Below are 22265 nucleotides of genomic sequence, written 5' to 3'. Positions count from 1 at the left end.
CAAATGTGAATTTCAGGGTGACTGGAGGGGAGAAGAAAGAAACAGTTCAAGTTACAGGTCCCTCATATCTCGGAGTGACACTATCCTCAGGGAAATCAGCACTTTCTCTTCTGTGTTTCCCAAAGGGAATACAGCCACACAACCTGACTGACATCAGCCTGTCAGATGTGAGCTTGGGCACCCAGGTGTATCCCTTACGAGCATTTACAAATGACACGGCAGGCCCAAACAGCAAGCTTGCAAGCTTTTCCCTCTTGTCTCCATTGTTCTGGTTCTTGCTTTGCTAGCAATAAAAGCAGGGGCTAAAAAAGCATCTGCATGAGTCTAAGCATGCTCATCCCACTGTCTGTGATGGAGACCCTTCCCCCTCCTCAAGGTTTCCCTAAAAAGGGTCCCAAAACCCATATGCAGGCTTGAGTACCTTCAAAGCCATTAGTCACCGCCCTTGTAGTCTCACTCTAAACTGCACATGGGGCCACCCGTGACACAAAAACTCTGGCAAGATTAGGGGATAGCAAGAGCAGAAGAAACCACAATACGCCTGAGACTCCCAGGAGAACAATGACTAGTGCTGGTAGGGAACAGACTGACAGACAGAGCAGACAGACTCTAACCAGGCCTCGCTCTGTTTTTGATGCAACACAAATGTTTTCCATTAGAAGTTCTCTGCCCCACAAACACTCATAGATGCAGCTATGAAATCCACATACTTAACTTCTGCTTTTCTGGCACTCTGACCCAACTACCTCTCCCGTTTTTCTGGAACAGAGCAAAGATGAAGATGAACAGATTCCAGTACCCCAAACACAAAGGTAAGTGGAAGAGATTTAGACTCAAAAGCGTGCTTACTAAATATTATCCAACATAAGTGTGACTGAGCAGATTAAAGGGAACAAGGGAGAAAACAAGGACTTTCCTTTTACCAAAACGAGTCCTGTCTAGCTCTGGATCTTACTGGTTGACTCCTATGCTTTCAGCTTAAAGTTTGGCTTTACTTTCTAGTAAAGTCTGCAGCAGATCATCATCAAGAGGTGTTGGTCACTCTTAAAAGCAAAACAGGCAAAAACCTCAGAACATTCATTACAAAGTCTGTAAGATTCTAGTACTAAGAAATCAGGGAATGCTGGCTGATTAGTAACCCATATTTCAAACACGCAGAACCAGAGTACTGCACTTCCAAGAAGAAGCTAAACTGGAAACCCTAAACCATCAGGAACCTCTCCCCCCATCACCAAGAACCTGGCCCAGGTGATTTCTAATTAAAGTCACAGAGGTGGGGACACATGGCTGTTTGATGAATCCATTAACAGAAGAAAGAAAAAAGAAACCACAAATAAGTAAGAATTCAAGGGAATAATAAAAAGGAATGAACAGTGACAAGAAGGGAAAAAGTTGATTTTGATTATGGCATGTAAAAAAATTAGAAGGAAATCCCCTATTCAGGCACCTCTGGAGTTCCCTATTTGCACAAAAGCAAAGGATATCCCCCAATGTGTATGCCTTGTTAAGTAATTGCTCAACCTAATGCTCATTGCGCAATTCCAACCTTCCAAAGCTTTTTGCTGCACATATGCAAACCACGTTTTCTTATGCATTCTAGAATTAAAAACAGTTTCTCATTCTCTTCTTCACTTTAGAGGAGTGTGTGCATGAGCCAAAAAAAAGTATTGCTAGATAAGCATTCATTACAAATGAGGATTTACATTTATTTCATCTGGCTGTTTCTGAGCTTACTGGTAGTTAAGAAAACATTTGAATTTACTCTTAGGCAGCTAAAGATCCATTTTTCCTGTGACTGGCAATAGTGATATCACAAAAAACTGTTCACAAAAACATCAAAACTTCAAAAAACTTTATTTTAAATGATGGCAGTATTTGGAATATTAGGAGCAGATAAAAGAGGCAGTCTCTATAGTCAAAATTTCAAATGGAAGCCTGGGTAAATCACAGTGTACCCTGTTAATCACAAAACTTCCTTTTTAGAGAAAGCAAGCTAAACAATCAGCAAGAACAATAATAGGTGTGCACAAAGAGGAAAGAAGCATGTCAAGAAAACCCAACTATCTAAAGTGAATCATCATGCAGTATATGCATGTATTGAAACAATACCCTGCACCCCACAAAAACATTCAAATGTTAAAATAAAAAAGACAAATTTGGCTCTATAAAAATCTTAAGTTGTACACTGTAAAAAAGGTAAGCAAGATTACAAAACAAGCTACAAACTAGGTGAAAGTATTTGCAACATATAAAACAAAATCTATCTACAGCATATAAAGAACTCCTACATATCAATAATAAATAACTCAATATAAAAATGCCAGTTAAAGATACATTTTTTTCTTACTCAGAGTGGGAGGAATTTAAAATACTGACAGTAACATACATAGTGCTGGTGAGAGTATGAGGAAACAGACACTCATACACTGTTAGTGGGGGTGTAAGTTGGTATAATCATTTAAGAGGATAATTCGGTAGTACGTCAAAATAGTAAACATGTATATCCTTTGACAAAACAATTTCACTTGTAGGACAGTATCCTACAGAAACAGTCCCATACGTATACAAAGATTTAAGTAAAAGGAAGTTCATTCCAGCACCATTTGTAATAACAAAAATTGGACATGGCTAAGCATCAATTAATAGGGAAATAAATAAATTACGTCATATCTATATAATGGAATATGGTACAACATGAAAAGAATGGCATAGATTTATATGTACTGATTCAGAAAGAGTCCTAAAACATATTAAGCAAAACAAAACACATACAAAAAGGTAATGTATATATAGCATGCATTTTTATTTGATTAGAAAAATGAATACTCTGTGTATGTCTGGAAGGATGGTTCCCAAACTGCTAATAGCAATTATCTCTAGAAGGGAGGGACTTGTACTCTATTTTCCATAGTTCTCTAAACTTTTAATATTGCAGGAAGTATTATTTTTGTAATTAAAAAGTAAAGACAGGCCACCTTCTACTTCTGCACATGATGGAATAACTGGTACTGAATTAGTCCTCCCACAATAAGTAGGTATAAAATATATGAGGCAACAGTTTTTTAGGCAGTGGACAATAGGCAGTGCAAGATTGTTATCCCTGAGAGAAGAGAAACTCACAAAGTGAGCCTGTGGTCACCCAATCCTCTGCTTTGAGGATAATTTCCCAACCATGACACAGAAAGCTGAATCCTAAACAGATTGTAGTGGTCCTGCTGAGCTGAGGATACAGAAAGCAGAATCTGAGACAGCCAAAGTGGCTAGAACCTGTTAAGAAAATGGATAGGAAGAAGCCATGCAAAGAAAGGACACGAAGTACATGTGAGAGTCCTCAGTGAATACATGGGTGATGGCTGGACTGTACATGTGTTGGCCAAGACCACCAAAGGTTTACCAGATCGCAGCTGCTATTGGGTTGAGAGTGAAATGGAAAGATATTAGAGGTCCAGCAGTGCTGGGGAGTGAGCACTGCCTGGGGATGGGGGAACTGGAGTTCCAACACTGCCAGAGTGAAGAGATTTTAACAATGTTAACACTCAGCATCCAGCTGAGACTTGAGAGAGGCCATACTTTAGGAGTAAAAGGCACACCCTACAATTAGACCTAATTTTTTTTTTTCCTTTTTGTCTTTTTTCGTGTCCGGCAACGGATCGCAACCCTCAGTGTCGCTCCTGCACCGGACCGGACCGGCAATGGGATCGCAACCCTCGGTGTTGCGCCCGCACCTCGCTCAGCCAGTGAGCGGGAACTGGTCTGTATGTGGGATCCGAACCCTCGGCGGGAGCACCACCGCACTCCCAAGCGGCGCACTGTAGCAGCGCGCCACCGGGCCGGCCCAATTAGACCTAATTTAAATCTGCATTAATAGAGCCTAAAACCCAACCTAAAACAAAGTCTGCAGAGACAGAGTTTTGAGGATGACTATTGCCAAGTTATTGGGGCTTGGGAAACACCCTAAGTTTCTACATATCTTCATTAATAATGTGTAAAAACTAAGCCTACACAAGTGAAGATGATCAGGCAGTAACTGAACTGCCCATTAAAACACACACACACACACACACACACACACATACACACACACACCCTCCAGAGGAAGATAACAAGATCCAGAGTCTCTATAACAAATTATCCACAATGTCCAGTGATTTTAAACAAAAATCACTAGAAAGAAATAGGAAAATGCAATCCATATTCAACAGAAATCAGATGTGAGATGGCTGAGACGTTGGAATTAGCTGGCAAAGACTTTAAAGCAGCTATTATAAATATGTCCAATATATTAATATGACAAAATGTTAGAAGAATTAAAGTAAAATACAGTCTTAATGAATGAACAAATAGGAAATGTGAGGAGAGAAACAGAAATTATAAGAGAGAACAAAATAGAAATTTGTGAACTGAAAAGAAAAATAATGAAATAATTTTACTAGATGAGTTTAACATACTGGAAATGGCAGAAGAGTCAGTGAACTTGAAGACAAATCAATAGAAATTAAGAAATCTGAAAACTAAAGAGGAAAAACACTGAAGTAAAATTGAGCCTCACAAATCTGTGGGACTATCCCAAAATGTCTAATGTACACTTAATTGGAATTCCAGAAAGAGAAGAGAGAATTGGGGCTGAAAAAAGAATAATGTCTAAAGACATCCCAAATTTGATAAAAAATACCTAGTTACAGATCCAAGAGGATCAGTGAACATCAAAAGCTGAATAAATGTAAAAAGAACTACACCTAATGCACATCTCAAACTTCTAAAAACCAAAAACAAAAAAATTCAAAACAGCAAAAAAAAAAAAAAAAGATACATTACAAAGACGGGCATAAGAATGACTGCTAATGTCTTATGAAAAAACAGTGGAGGGCCGGCCTGGTGGCGCACTGCTACAGTGCGCCGCTTGGGAGCGCGGTGGCGCTCCCGCCAAGGGTTCGGATCCCACATACAGACCGGTTCCCGCTCACTGGCTGAGCGAGGTGCGGGTGCAACACTGAGGGTTGCGATCCCGTTGCCGGTCCCGGTCCGGTACGGGCGCGACACTGAGGGTTGCGATCCGTTGCCGGACACGAAAAAAAAAAAAAAAGACAAAAAAACAGTGGATACCAGATAATAATAGAACCACATACTGAAGTTGCTGAAAGAAAAAAAAATTCAATCCAGAATTTTCTACCCAGAAAAAAATTCCTTTAAAACCAAAGTGAGAAAGAAAACAAGAAAAAACCAATAAATAAGAGGATAAATATAAGTCTGTGTTTCTTTTTGTTCATATTTTACTTAAAAGACAATTAACTGTTTAAACAGAAATAATAACATGGTACACTAAAGTTTATAACATATGAAAACTACAAGAGAAGACAACTGCACAAAACAAGTGGGGAATGGGTAAATGGAATTACATTGTTGTAAGGTTAGTACATTTATTTTATTTTTATTTATTTATTTATTTTTGTCCTTTTTTGAGACCGGCTGCACCACGCTCAGCCAGTGAGCGCTGTGAGCGCACCGGTCATCCCTATATAGGATCCGAACCCGCGGCGGGAACGCTGCTGCGCTCCCAGTGCTGCACTCTCCCGAGTGCACCACGGGCTCGGCCCTAGTACATTTATGAAGTGTATAGCAGGAAGCATAAGGTATGAAGTGTAAAGAGGTACAATACTGACTCTAAATATATTCTGAAAAGTTAGCGATGCTAATTGTTAGCCCTAGAACAACCAGGAAAGAATAAAATAAAAATAAAAAAGAAGAAAAAAGCAGAAATGAAATATAACACTAAAAGCACTGGCGAAAATATTCATAATCTTGGAAGTAGGGCAAAGATTTGGTTTTTTTGGCAGTTGGCCAGTACTGGGATCCGAACCCACGACCTTGGTGTTATAAGCTTGTGCTCTAACCGAATGAGCTAACCGGCCAGCCCTCTTTCTTTCCTTTCCTTTTTTTTTTTTTTTAAATCTGGCATTGAACATCAGAAGGCAGAGATTTCTTAAGACAGAAAAGGTGTTAATCATAAAGTAAAGCTGTGAAAAACTGAACTTCATCAAAATAAAATATTTTGCTCTTTTAAGACTATGTACAAAAAAAAAGGGGGGGGGGTGAACCACCCATACCCTGTAGAAAATACAAGTATTCACAGACATATTTGACAAGTATTTGTGCCCAGGATATAAATTTTTTTTAAAAACTCAATAAGAAAACACCCCACTGGTTAAAAATGGCCAATAGATTTGGACATTTCCCAAAAGAGGATATATGAATTATCAATAAACCCATGAAAAGATAGATGCTCATCATTAATCAGAGAAATGCCAATAAAAACCAAAATGAGATACACTACTTCACACTTACTAGCATGGCTAAAATTATAAAGATTAGAAATGCCAAGTGATGGCAAAGATGCGAAGCAACTGGAACTCTTATATGTTGCTAGTGGGAGCAACATATAAAATGGAGCAACCCATTTGGAAAATAGTTTGGCAGTTTCTTTTAAAGTTGATATATAATTATCATATAACTAAGTAATTCTACTAGATATTTGCCCAAGAGAAATGAAAACATACGTCCACAAAAAAAGTTGTACTTGGGTCTTCACAGCATCTTTATTCATAACAATAAAAAAATTAAAACAGCCCAAATGCCCATCATCAAGTGAACAGAAAAATTAACTGAGATATGAACCATCAATGAAAGGGAAAGGACTACTGAAAAAACACACAATGCACAACATGGATGAATCTCACAGACATGCTGAGTGAATGAACAAAGACATAAAATGACATACTATATGATTCCATTTATATGAAATTCTAGAAGAGACAAATCTAATATATAGTGAGAATAATTAGATCAGTAGTTGCCTGGGGCAGGGAGTGGGATAGGGGATAGAGGCACTCAGGAACATTTTGGGGAGATGGAAATAATCTATATCTTGATTAGGGTGGTCATTACACAGGTATATACATTCATCAATACATTCAAATGTATGAATTTATTGTACATAAATTATATGTCAATAAGTTTATTAATAAAAGTAAAGATATTAACTATAAATATTGTTTTAGATATCTAAAATTATGAAGTAAAATATATATTCTTTCACATAAATGAGAGATTATATTAAAAGAAATTTTAAAAAGGACATAAAAGTAAAGGAAATAAAAAATATAGTATAGTAAATAAAAATATAGTAAAGGAAATAAAAAAGGGTGGGACGGGAAGTACTGTGGCAGAAGCTTATGTGAATAGTTTTTTCTCTAATTATTATTGTACATCTTCCTCTTACCAATTTCAACTTTATGTTTAATTGTGGCCCAAACATGTTAAGTCTTGAGCCAATGATTGTTTGTATGTAGGTAGGCAGACAAGCAGGCAGGCAGGCAGGCAGGCAGGCATGCTTACGTAGCTGACCCTCAGGTTTTTATTAATCATTCACCCCCTTCAGACAACTCCAAGAGTCACTGTGCATCTATGAGCAATCCTGCATGCAAAGTTTGAAGTCCAGGACGTTGTCCCAACCTTCTATTCCTTAGAAGTTACACTACCACTACTTTCAGATTTTTGCCCTTGGACCCACTTCCAAAATGATGCAGATCATCTGTGAGTATATTCAACACCTCTTAGAGCACTCTGAAGGGTTTCCCTAAAAAAAATCAAGTTCTCTCTCCAAAGACTTATATTCTAGACACTCAGGTGTCTTCAATTCAAGAGCATTCCAAGATTTGCATAACTCCAAAATGCAGGTAAATTCAACATGCACATCCTATTCCACCTATATGAAGATCAGATGATCTCGCTATAAGCAGGTCAATGGTTCCCAAGCTCCTGATGAGAAATCAAGCTCCCAGTGAAAATAAAACTGTCAAAGTCAAGAGGAGAACTAAGTCAATATGTTTGTTCAACCACTCTACAACTGTATTTATATTTAATTGTGTGTGCTCTAGACTTGGATTGCTTGGATTTTACTCCATCATTCTTAGCTATGTCATCCTGGGCAAGTTCTTCCCTACAGTTCAAATTCCCACAGGGCTTTTGCAAAATTTAAATGAGATAATGTAAAGCATTAAAAACAGTGCTGAGCACATGATAAGTACTCACTAAATGTCACTTGTTTGGTTCAAGTGACATTTAGTGACCAAGACATGTGACTCTTCATATATATTCAGAATAAATATATTCACAGCATTTAAGTATAACTTCTTTCTGAAGAGCTCAGAAGGCTGTTTGGCAAAGAGTATGAACTCTGAATATGCTCTACATCCCAAAGTTAAAGACAGAATTAGGAAGAATTCTTACAGAATTAGAATTACTTACACCTGGACTCTATTTTTTTTTTTTTTTTTACCTGAGTCAAAATCTTTGCCTAAGTGGCTGCAACCTTAGCAGCCACCAAGTTCCTAGAGGCAGTGCTTCTCAATGTGTGGAACCCAGACCATTGGCATCACATAGGAACCCATCAGAAATGCAATTTTCAGTCTCTCCTCCCCATTAATTGGAAACTTTTGGAGTGGGACCCAGCAATTGATATTTTAACATACCCCCAACATGCTTTTAATTGGTTTTTTGGTAGTTGGCTGGTACAGAGACTTGAACCCTTGACCTTGGTGTTATAACACCATGCTCTAAACCAGCTGAGCTACACAAGCCTCAATGTGATTTTAATGAATGCCAAAATGTGACAATCACAATCCTAGAACAACAACAAAAAAACCCCCACCTAGTCATTAACCTATCCAGCATGAGCATAAAGACAGTGGAGTTCAACAAAGCCCATTTGGGGAATTAAACATTAGGCAGTAGCAGATATAATCTGAAAGGACTGGAGTACCTGGAAGTCATAATTAATAATTCTATAAATTTATAAACAATTCATACAGAGGTGAGAGAGCACAAAATAAGTGAGGACAACAATTAGGTAGGTGGAGAGAAAACACAATACAAATAGCCAGTGCCAAAGGGCCACTGGTAAAGGGAATCATTAAACAAAGCAGCTCATCAGAGTTTTTATTGCACCTACAGTGAGAAGAGGCCAAAAAAAAGTCTGAATTTAAATGTTTTCTAGATGTAAATCAGAGGACTTTTCAAAATACTGTATAATTTTTACTAAGTTTAACTACATCCAGCAAGAGCTCCTTGAATTAAACAGGCAAAATAGAGAAGAAAATAGTTATAGTTCACAGTTAATTTCTAAAGATTTGGCTGCAAATGATTTTTCTTTAGATATCTATGGACTGATAGAGAGGGAGGTATAAGAAGGTGAAAGTAAACAAAAGATCTTATCTAGCATGATGTGACAGAGGAACATTTCTTATTGCCTATATAACAGTTGCTATATACCTCTCCCTTCAAAATTCCCATATCATTCAATACATATAAAAACAAAACATCTTCTGTACAAGGGTAACCAAAGAAAGTTCAAAAGCCATTCATAAATAGCTTTTACAAATCATTAAGGAAAAAAAATGGATGAGCATTCCATGGGCAAAGATCACAGGCAATTTATTATAAACACAATACCTATATAGCTAATAAAAATAATAATTTTAAAAAGCCAACTTGGTTGGCTGGTTAGCTCAGTTGGTTACAGCATGGTGCTGATAACACCAAGTTCCAGTATTCAATCACTGTACTGGCCAGCTGAAAACAACAAAAAAACCCCAACCCTATTAGTAATCAGTGAATGAAAATTAAAACGAGATGACATTTTTTGCCCATCTATGGCAAAGTTACAAAAAGTTAAAACATTAAGGATTGATGAGGATGCTAGATAACAAATACTTTCATACTGTGCAATTTAAACTGCTATTACCATTTTGGAGGGCAATTTGGTCTTATCTAGTGAAAGCCTTAAAAATATACACAACTGGGCCAAGCCTGTGGCGCACTCGGGGAGAGTGCGGCGCTGGGAGCACAGCAGCACTCCCGCCGTGGGTTCGGATCCTATATAGGGATGACCGGTCCACTCACAGCGCTCACTGGCTGAGCGCGGTGTGGCTGGTCTCAAAAAGGACAAAAAAAAATACACAACCCCTTTAACCTAGTAATTCCACTTCAAAATTTATCCTTATAAATTAGTGAAAGATATACGTAAAGATTTGTGTATAAGGTTGCCTGAGATGGCACTGTTTATAAAATGGAAAATTCAGTAACTTCCTAAAATGTCTAATGATTCAGGACAAAACAAATATTATGGTATGCACATAATGAGATAATATGCAGCTCTTAAAATTCACGTGATAGGTTAACATGGAAATATACATTTATTACTAAATGAACAAAGTAGATTACAAAACAGTAAGTATAGTTTGAATCTATTTCTGTTAAAAAGCAAAAACTTCACATATATCCAGCTGTCCATCTGTCAATACATTCATCCACCCAGGTTGGAAGGATGTGGAACAAGGTATTATCTTTGCGTGGTAGATCAAGGAAATATCCTTTATTTTCCTTATTGCAAATCTTGATTTTAAAAATACTTTTAAATGAACATCTATTTTGTAATACAAAGATATATATATATAATTATTTTTATTTTTATTTTTTTGCAGTTGGCTGGTATGGGGATCTGAACCCTTGATCCTGGTCCTGGTGTTACAACACCATAATCTAACCAACTGAGCTAACCAGGCTAACGATTATTTTTATAATTTAAAAAACTTATTGTTTAGAACGTGGTGGAGGATTCAATCCCTGTACCAGCTAGCTGCCAAAACAAAAACAAAAACAAAAACTTAAAAAGCATAGACTTCTGAATTAAATAACCCTACTTCCCAATATCCCAACTGAAGTGACCAAACTGAATACATAAAATATATGTATATATCCTTCACACCCCATGAAGCATCCTTTGTCTACTGTGTCTATAGTTGCAGTACCTAGAATAGTGCCTGGCACATAGCAGATACTCAGTCGCTGTTAAATGGGCAAGTGCCATCCATACACCATAAATCATAAAGAATTCCTGCCAGATAGACAGAGTATAGCTGGAAGCAGGTCATTAAGACCTGATTCACAGCTTCCCTTCCTGAGAAAGCAACTTTTTAAAAAACTTCATTTTATATGATGCTAGTACATAGATATGAAATTGATTTTTGCATACCAACCTTTTATTCAACTTTGCTAAATTCACTTATTAATTTTAGCAACCAAAACAGACAATAGAGAGCCCAGAAATAAACCCACACACTTTTACAGCCAACTGATTTTTGACAAAGCGACCAAAAACATATGCTGGGAAAAGGATAGCCTCTTCAATAAATGGTGCTGGGAAAAGTGGATATCCATGTGCAGAGGACTGAAACTAGACCCCTATCTCCCACCATATATAAAAATCAACTCAATAGCTCAGATCCCCATATTGGCCTGCTGCCATAAAACAAACAAACAAGCAAACAAACAAAACCTCAAAATGAATTAAAGACCTAAATTTAAGACCCAAAACTATGAAACTACTAGAAGAAAACATAGGGGAAATGCTACAAGAAACGGGAGTGGGAAGCACTTTTTTGGACAAGATCTCAAAGGCACAGGCAACTGAAGCAAAAATACACAATGGGACTACATCAAACTAAAAAGCTTCTGCACAGGAAGGGAAACAATCAACAAAGTGAAGAGACAACTTACAGAATGGGACAGAGTCCAAACTACACATCAGACAAGAGGCTGATATCCAGAATATATAAGAAACTGAAACAATTCAATAGCAAAAAACCCAAAACAAAACAAATAACCCAATTAAAAAATGGGCAAAGGACCTGAACACACATTTCTCAAAAGAAGACATACAAATGGACAACAGGCATATGAAAAAAAGCTCAACATCACTAATCATCAGGGAAATGCAAATTAAAACCACAGTGAGATATTATCTCATTCCAGTTAGAATGGCTACTATGAACAAGTCAGAAAACAGCAAAAGCTTGTCAGGATATGGAGAAAAAGGAACTCTCCCATGTTGCTGGTAGGAATGTAAATTGGTACAGCCACTGTGGAAAACAGTATGGAGGTTCCTCAGAGAACTAAACAGATCTACCTTATGATTCAGCTATACCACTACTGGGTATATACCCAAAGGAAATGAAACTAACACATCAAAAAGACACCTGCACTTCCATGTTCACTGCAGCACTATTAACAATAGCCAACAGATGGAATCAACATAAATGCCCATCAATGGATGAATGGATAAAAAAACTGTGGTATATATACACAATGGAATACTATTCAGCTACATAAAAAAATGAAACCCTATCATTTGCAGCAATATGGATGGAACTGGAACTGGAATCCATCATGTTAAAGTGAAAGTAAGTCAAGCACAGAAAGACAAATACTGCACGATCTCACTCATATGTGAAATCTTAAAAAAAAAAAAAAGTTGATTCTCATAGAAGCATAAAAGTAGAACAATGGTTACCAGAGGCCAGGAGGAGAAGTGGTGGATTAAAGGGTACAAAACCATACTATCTACCCTAAGTGAATCATTGTGCAGTATACGCACACTGTACCCAAAAAATATGTACAAATAAATGTTAAAACTTAAAAACTAAAAAACTAAATTAAAAAGAAATCAAAAAGCAAAAAACTTTGTTGGATGCTAGTATGTGGATATGGAATTGATATTTATATATTGACCATTTATCCTGCAACTTTGCTAAATTCACGTGTTAATTTAATAATTTATCCTTATTTTCTTTTGGATTTTCTAAGTATGTATTGTTATTTGCAAAAAGAGACAGTTTTATCTTTTCCTTTCCAATCGTCTTTTTTTAAAAATTTTTTTTATTTCACTTTATTTATTTTTCTTGTCTTACTGCACTGGCTAGGACCTTCAACACAAGCTGAATGGAACTGGTAATTGATTATCCTTGTTTTGTTCTAATTCTTCACCTGCTTGGTCATTATACGGTTGCTTACTTTGCAATGAGTCTTTTCGTTTTGTGTGCTTCCATATGTATGTCTCATAATAAAAAAGGTTTTTAAGAAAAGAAAGATAAAGCAGCAGGAAAAGTAAACATTAAAGAGCCTGGCAAAATTCTCTAATTTGGAAGGTGTATTAGTTTTCTATTGCTGCTATAACAAGTTACCACAAATTTAATGGCTTAAAACAATACAATTTATTATCTTAAAATTCTGGAGATCACAAATCCTAAAATAAAGGTGTCAGTAGGGCTGTGTTCTTTGTGGAGGCCGTATGGGAGAATATGTTTCCTTGCCTTTTCCAGCATCTAAAGGCCACCTGAATTCCTTGACTCATGGCCCTTTACTGCACCATGAAGGCTGACAGTGTAGTATCTTCAAATTCCATCCACCTCCCCACCTCAACCATGACCTCTGGTTCTATCATCACGTCTCCTTTTACCGACTGACACTCCTGCCCCTTATAAGGACCCTTGTGATTAAACTGAGCCCAACAGATAATACAGGATAATCTCCTCATCTCAAGATCCTTAATGTCATGACATCTTCAAAGGTCCTTTTGCCATGTAACGTAATATACTTAACAGGTTTTGGGAATTAAGACATGGACATCTTTGGGGAGACATTATTCTACCTACCACAAACGGCAAGAACAGATCATGGGGCAAATGTAGACCAACATCTGGAAGCTTTTTCACTGCTCCAAATCAGTACCACTCACAATGGTTCAGCAGTTCAGAGAGGTTTAAAGTAAGCTGCCATACTAAATAGAAAGTAGCCAGAGGGCAGAATTTCTTCTTCACATATTAGGACACAGCTCCAAGAAGAAGGTCAGACATTGCCATATAATTTATGTGAAACACAGACTGAACAAAATAGAAAACTGGACACAGGAACCTAGTTCTGGTATAGTAGTTCCACCATATACAGAACAGAAAACACAGAAAATAAATTCATTTACTGACACTGCAAACTACCTGGTCCACTCCCTTCAGGGTAGTGACTTTGTAATACAAATGATATTTGCATTATTAGGCAATATAAGCCTAGCTTTAGACTTGAGAAGAAGATTCTAACCAATATTTATAGACAGGGCTGGCCGGTTAGCTCAGTTGCTTAGAGCACAGCCTTGTAACACCAATGTCAAGTGTTTGGATCCCTGTACCAGACAGCTGCCAAAAAAAAAAAAAAAAAAAAAAAAAAAAATCCCCGATATTTATAGACAAAGAAGGTATCCAGTGAGAATCTACCTAATCTGTTTGAAACAAATATCTTTCTGTCTTCAAATAAATGTAAATAGCCAGAATCAGATTGTAGAAACCAAAGTTGGGACCTAAGAAAAGTATCTGCAACATAAAAAGGAAAACATAGCGCACAAAGAGACAGAGGAAGAAATCATATTTTGGAGAAGAAAATGCCAAATGAAAAAGAATGTAGTATCTGCTATATTCTTTCAACTAAATTTTTAAAATCATGGACACTGTGAAGTATGCTAAAGATGAATTTATGATAAAACAAACGCAATGAAAATCGATCTGGCTAAAAGGCAGGCAAAAACATAAACGTTACAGGATATAATGTAAGGGAACAAATAACACAACAGCAGACTTAAAAACTGAATTAGAAGTTTGATAAAAAGTGGTATCAACACTATAAAAATTTGAATCAATTACACAGAAGACAAACTTGAAAAGCTCCCTCAGAATGAAGAAACAAAGCAAAAACGGACTAAATACAGTGACAGAAAAGGAGATGTGGAAGACAGAGAATGGAGATCAAATCTATGCGAGAAGAAAAATTACTGAAAAAAAGGAATAGAACAAACAGAATATTAGCAATCGAAGACATATCAGATGAGGGCTGGCCAGTTAGCTCAGTTGGTTAGAGCGTGTGTTAGAACACCAAGGTCAAGGGTCTGGATTCCCATACAAGGCAGGCGCCCCCCACCTCCCTAAGAAAGAATTGAATCTACATATTTAAAAATCTCAATAAGAACTATAAAAAATTAAAGTACAAAACCAACATCTAAACAAATTCTGATACGATTTGAAATTCAAAGTTAAAAAAAGTTTTAAGTTACCCATGCTGGACCAAAAAACCCCCAAAAACGTCTATCTACAAAATAAGAAAACTCAGACTTTTCTCCAATTTTTCCTGACCATTAATGCAATGGGATATCTTTAGTTTTAAGGGGAGAGGGGGGGAAGGTTGACCAAAGCTAAGTTGCTATTCATGTATAAGGGAAAACAAAGAACAATCTCAAAATGTAAGTGTTCCAAGAGTAGACATAAAGAATGTCCTTGCTATATACACTGTTTAATGAAAAGAGCAAAGTGAGGAAGAGAATGTATACATTACCTTTTTCTTTTTGGTGGCTGGCTGGTACAGGGATCAAACCCTGGACCCTGGTGTTAATCAGCACCATGCTCTAACCAACTGAGCTAACTGGCCAGCCCCCACACTACTACTTCAATTATATATGTATATATGTGTATAAATATATTTCAATGGACATACAAGTGGTCTAAAAAGATAAATACCAAATTGTTAACAGTGGTTATCTCTGGAGAACAGAGTGAAGAGTGACTTTTACCTTTATGTTTTCTGTTAATTGTTTTATTCTTTTGCATGAGTATGTATTTTACAAAAGTCATCTTAATTTTTAAAAAGTATCCATGTCATCTTTACTGAAAGAAAAATTCCTTTGTTGCATATGAAAAACGGGATGAATCAAAGTACACAACGTTAAGAGTGGGAAAGCCATAGAATAAAAAGATTGATGGTGAGCACTGAAAATACTTAATATAAAATTAATTCTAAACAATTATTATAAATTTAGAAAGAAAACGCAATTGTGTGAAAAAGAAAATACATACTCATATTGTAAGCAGTCCTAATTTCCACATCTTAAATATGGAATAGTCAATAGCTTTTTTTTGTTCTTCATGTTAAGAATTTGAGATTAGAGGACGAAGTATGTTTTTCAAAAACTTAGTCCCTGGTAGCACTTAAAATAAATATTTTCCAAATCACCAAACTTCCCCCCCAAACTAAAGATGTGTGTGTGTGTGTGTGTGTGTGTGTGTGTGTCTATCTCAACAAGACTATATAAAAATATAAAACAAGAAAAAAGCATATACTGCATGATCCCAATTTCATGAAAGGAAAAGTATACCCATATAAGTACAGGGGGAAAAAGACTAGAAAGACATATATCAGACTTGTAGTACTGGTTAACTTTAGGTGATAAGTTTGTAGGTCATTTTTATTTTCTGGTGTCTGCTTTCTTGTATTTTCTATAAAAACTTTTTTTGTAATTATATGTGTAGCAAACAGGCCAAAAAATGTCATTTAACAACTAAACAAACAAACCAGCAGTTCCAAAAGTTGGACAATTTAAACCTCAACTACACAGATTATTAATGACAAAGTGTCCCAGGACCCTACATTCAGACATGAAGCAAAGATGACTATAAAAATAAATGGGATGTGATATGAGACTTACAACCATATAATGTGACTTTTACAACTTATTCCCTAATCAAGCCAAAGAGGGGTCCTGGAATAGCTTGTTGGGAAATTCTTGGTCAGACAACATGGGGAAGAAAACAAAGATCACAGAATAATCTACATGGGACGCTAGAATGAGGATCACTTACTTCTATTTATGACATAAATTCTTTGGTATCTATCCATTGAATAAATAGAGCCCAAATAAAGACAGGGCCTGTCACTACATAGATCCTTATGTAGTATCAGTCAGATGCATATATTTTGATGATAATAAAGCTTTTTGGATATCAATTAAAGCAGAAATGAATTCAACTCAACATCTTTCTCCTAAAACAGCTTCATTCTCATCACTTCCCCACAACTGCCTATAAGATTGTTGGAGTTTCAATGAGAAAATGCACATAAGGAGCTTAGCTCAGTGCCTGGAACATAATCAGTGACTGAAAAAGTTTAAATTTACTATTATTATGATTTCATTAGTTTCTCCATCACTTAAGAAGCATAATGTGGCAGAACAGACACACTTTTATTTGCTTTGCTTTCAAATGGCTATTCCTTTTTTTTAAAAACTTATAGCTCAGTTGGTTAGAGTGCAGCCTTATAAACTTCAAGGTCATGGGGCCAGCCACGAAACAACAATTTATAATGGAAAATTTCATACACATACAAAAGTAGAATATTATAAAAAAACTCAATAATATACCTATCATTCATATTCAACGATGATCAATATTTGGCCCTTTTAAAATTTATAGTCCTATCCACCTCCTGCCCCCAAATTATTCTGAAGTAAATCCTACACATCAAATCATTCATTAGAAAATAGGTTTTGAAGTCATACAAATAAAGTTTCTAATCCTATACTACCTTATTAGCTACATTACCTTGGGTGAACTACTTAACCTCTGAATTTAGGTGCCTACCAGCTACTCAATAAATGTAAGATCACTTTATTTCCCCTGGTTGACTCTGTATTAATCCATTCCTGTTGCTCATAACAAAATTCACAGAACTGGGTATTTTATAAAGAAAAAGAAATTTATTGCTTACAGTTTCTGAGGCTAGGAAATCTAAAGTCCAGGAAATACATCTGGTGAAGGCTTTCTTTGGTGGTAACTTCAGTGATGGCTGAGTGTCACATTGTGAAAATGGTGGAGCAGATAGAGCAAGACAGTAAGAGAAAGAGACAGTCCTTTCTTTCCTTTTTAAGTTCTCAGAACCATACCCCTGACCACCATTTTTAACCCATTCACTCTGGCATGGTCCTACAATCTAATCACCTCTTCAAGGCTCCACCTTTTGATTACCATAATAGATTTCCCATCCTCTTAACAGTCACAGTGGGGGCCAAGTTTCTAATACATAAAACTTGGGGGACACAATTTAAGTTTCAGGGAGTTTTGAGGGGACATAATTCAATTCACTACATGTTCCAATTGTTTTCAATACCTGTGATGTTTCTCTCAAAATGTAAACAGCTCCACCCTACTGCTTTTAGCCTAATTTGTACTCTTTTTATCTTCTGAATAATTCTAATACCAACCTGTTTTCTCACCTATTGCTCATTCTATGCCTGGTTTTCTACTGGGGTTTGTTTATTTTAGGCAGAATACTAATACTGTAAGATGTTCAGTAAATCAAAAAGATCAAGAATGAAGCAAGTCTGGGAAAGATTACAAAGGCTATCCTTGCAATGTACACTATAATATTAAAAGCTCCAAGAAGTCTTGCAGTAATGGGCTCTGTTTAACACTACTTTACCCTTACTTATATGATCACTAAACTCTTTTTTTTTTTTTTTAAACAATTAAGAACCTACAAAACTAGAGTTCCGTAGAATGTGCTTTGGAAATACAATGATTATATTCATGCCAAATCAGTGCTCTTAAATCAATGCCTTCATTGGTATATTAAGAGCGCAACAAAACTGCAAAAGCACCTCACTGCTTATAGGCTCAAATCAACTTATGTTGCAACTCACAACTTTATATATGCCACAATCTCCCAGACTAGGACAATATTTGCTTTATACATCTGGATCTCTCATATTGTGTGGGCAATACATATGCTCAGTAAATCAAGATTGAACTAAATATGTGACTAATCTTGACCAGTAATGAAACTGCTCATCTGGCTGCTACTGACCAGTCCCTGAGATATTTTACATTTCTTAGTAATGAATACTAGAAGCTGAAGGAAATGTCTACCTTTTTCATATTTCTTTCTTTCTCTTTTTTTTTAAAAAAAAAGATGACCAGTAAGGGGATCTTAACCTTTGACTTGGTGTTGTCAGAACCACACTCTCCCAAGTGAGCTAACCGGCCATTCCTATATAGGGATCCAAACCCGTGGCCTTGGTGTTATCAGCACCACACTCTCCCAAGTGAGCCATGGGCTGGCCCCCTTTTTCGTATTTCTAAAAGGTCAAGTGTTCCTAAAAATTCTCTCTGACACATCCATACTAATATTCTATGTCAGCCATGGAGATGACCCATATGAGTTTATCATTTTGAGCTTCACTCTCCTCTTTTATAAAATGAAGGTACTAATAAGTATATGGCAGGCTTACTGGGAGGGCTTAATGAATTACTGTATAGAAGAACTGATACATGACAGATACTCAATAGAAATTATTTTTCCCTGCCAATGAGAACAATAAAGCAGAGTAAAAGGAAAAGGAAGGTGGGTAACACTTTATATGGGGTAGCCAGGGAAGACCTCTCTAACAAGGTGACATTTAGAAGGGATTGAAAGAACCACACAGCTTTCTGGGGACAGAGCATTCCAGGTTAAGAGAACAGCAACTGCAGAGATCTTAGGCATGAGTGTGTGGTTTGCTTGAGGAACAGCAAGTATGTCAATGTGGTTAGAGCACGAACTTCAAAAAGTTTGTGGAAAAATGGAATTAAAAGATAATATGAATCTTTCCATGAACTTTTTTTTTTAAAGATGACCGGTAAGGGGATCTTAACCCTTGACTTGGTGTGGTCAGCACCACACTCAGCCAGTGAGCAAACCGGCCATCCCTATATAGGATCCGAACCCATGGCCTTAGTGTTATCAGCACCGCACTCTCCCGAGTGAGCCATGGGCCAGCCCTTTCCATGAACTTTTTGAAGACCCCTCATATTGGGTATGAGGAGAGCAGTAGGAGCTGAGTCAGAGAGTTAGGGTGGTGAAGGTGGAGTCAGATCACGTAGGGCATTATGGGCCACTGTTAAAACTCTGGATTTTACTCTAAGTGACAGCAGTAGCCATCAAAGATTTTGAAGAGAACCAACATGTACTGAGGTTTTAAGGAAGATCATTCTAGCTGCTGTGCTAAAAAAATAGACTGGAGAGTAGGAGGAGGGAGGAACCAGAGAAACCAGTTAATAAATGGAACTAGGGTGCAGTGGTAAGAAAGAGTTGTATCTGCATGTATTCTGAAGGTAAAGAGGATATGAGTTGCTAATGGATTAGATATGGAGGTGTGAGAAAAAAAGAAGAGCCAAGAATAGCCCCAAGAACTTTGACATGAGCAACCTAAAAATCAAAGCTGCCATTTACTCAGATGGGAAAGAATGAAGGAAGACCAGGTTTGGGGAGGCGGGGGCAGGATTTAGTAGTTTAGATTTGGAGATGTTATGTTCAACATACGTATTTTACAGTCCTTGAAGTGGAGACATATCTTAGTCTCAGTGAACTTCCACTGTCTCCTAGGTAGCCTGTAAATCACTACCACAGGCTTAGGGTTGAGTTGGTGGCTCTGTGTTTCTCTCTGTCCAGATCACATTCATATACTTGGTATCTGACATTAATGAAGATGGGGTTTGGCAAGTCTGAAGCTGGCTAGGACTCCTCCCTTGTCCTGTACTAAAACACGGCTAAATCAACAGACACCTCCCAAAAGCACCCTCTGGAAACAAGACCACCTTGGGATCACAAAAGAAGAATAGTAGGATCCTTTGGACCAAGCCATGCTTATCGCTGTGGATTGAATGTCCCCCCAAAACTCACTGAAACTCAATCCCCACTGAGACAGTGTTAAGAGGATGGGAAATCCTGTTATGGTAATTGAAATGTGGGACCTTTAAGAGATGATTAGATTGTGAGGACCATGCCCTAGTGAATGGATTAATCCATTTATGGTTTAATGGTGGTCATGGGTATGGTTATGATGGCTTTATAAGCAGAAGGAGTGAGAAGCTTAGCTCTCTCTCTTCCTCAGCCATTTCACCATGTGATACTCAGCATCGCTACAGAGTCACCACCAGGAAGAGGCCCTCACCAGATGTGTTCCTTGGACTTTGGACTTACCAACCTCTGAAATATAAGCAATAAATATTGTTTCTTTACAAATTACCTAGTTTCAAGTATTTTGTTATAAGCAACAGAGATGGACTAACACAGTTGTCCAATTTCTTTTCTAACTCAACATCTTTCACAAAGTATAAACAACTTGTTAGTTGTCTTCAGGCTCACATTCTACAAACCCCCATTATTATCCCTTTCTGAGACTAGAAAAGCAGAATTTTACTCCAAGTTTTTGTTGGAAAGGCATAAAATGAGTATTCCTCTTGGGAAAGATAGGTTCTCTCATTCCCAAGGTCCAATAGCCATTAAATGCATCCAAAAAGTATGGGTTTTTGATATGCCAATGTCTACAACCTTTACTTACAGAAATTTAAACAGTGGGAATATGTATTCGAATCCTGCTACAAGGCATCGGTTCACAGTTTATAGTTTGTCTGTCTGTGTATGTGTGTGTGTATTAAACAGCTTTAATCTTGATCACTGAGGCTTCTCAGTACAGTAAGAAATATTGTACATGATCAACATGTTTTGTTCTCGGCATGGAGGCAAGGGTAGGGGAAATCATCATCTTAGAAAGTAGTACAACCCAAGTTAGGAGGGCAGAGGGGGATGGGAGAGGACCCCTCCCCATGCCTGTGACAAAGCACAGGAGTCCCCACCCCCAAACTAACCTGAGTCCAACCCCTCTGGGGGAAAAAGGGATACATGAACTCCCCCTACTACACAGGTGCCTCCACACTACCCTCCAGCTTGCAGCCCTCACAAGAGCCATTTTGCATAAAGTACAAGTGAAAAACTGAAGGTCACACACTCCAGGCTATATACAGGGGCTCAGTAGAGGGAGACTGTGCCCTGCTTCCCTTCAGTTGCCCAGCTCAGGGAGGGAGTTGACGAGGGAGGGGGCATATACAAGAGAAATAGGCCTCACTCCATCCCAAACGCAGTATATACTTTATAACAGAGAAAAAAATTGAGAACATTCCTTTGGTTCGATAAAGCAAAGATTGGTTAAAGAAATCTTGGCATATAAAAGAATATCAATACATCATCAAAAATGATTCCATATGGGCCGGCCCAGTGGCTCACTTGGGAGAGTGCGGCGCTGGTAGTGACGAGGCCGCGGGTTCGGATCCTATGTAGGGATGGCCAGTGTGCTCACTGGCTGAGTGTGGTGTGGATGACACTGTGCTGAGGGTTGCGATACCCTTACCAGTAAAAAAAAACATGATTCCATATTAGAATACATTAAAAATATTAAGCTAAAAAAGATTAGAAATAGTATGTATAATATGACCCCCAGTTTTGTTTTTTAAAAAGTATGTGTGCATAATAGAAGTTAAAAATTATACTAATATATGATTAGCAAAATAACAGTGATGTTATCTCTGAGGGACATATTTTTCTTCTATTTGTCTGTGTTTTCCAAATTTTCTACAATGAACAAATACTCTTTCATACTGAGAATAAGTTTTAAAAATTTTATCTTTGATATAAAAATCTCTCATATTTGCAATTCATATTTAGAATTTAGTTTTTACTGACTTTTT

At 37.2% G+C, this 22265-nt stretch overlaps 1 protein-coding gene across 2 annotated transcripts in view; it reads right to left on the bottom strand.

The window, feature by feature from the left end:
* SMG6 (SMG6 nonsense mediated mRNA decay factor) overlaps window positions 1–22265 on the bottom strand; it is a 227294-nt gene that overhangs the window by 89515 nt on the left and 115514 nt on the right. The window lies entirely within an intron of this gene.

Source organism: Galeopterus variegatus, unplaced genomic scaffold (genome assembly GCF_000696425.1).
Source record: "Galeopterus variegatus unplaced genomic scaffold, G_variegatus-3.0.2 Scaffold201, whole genome shotgun sequence".
Classification (NCBI taxonomy): Eukaryota; Metazoa; Chordata; class Mammalia; order Dermoptera; family Cynocephalidae; genus Galeopterus; species Galeopterus variegatus.
This window is presented reverse-complemented; position numbering and strand designations above follow the sequence as displayed.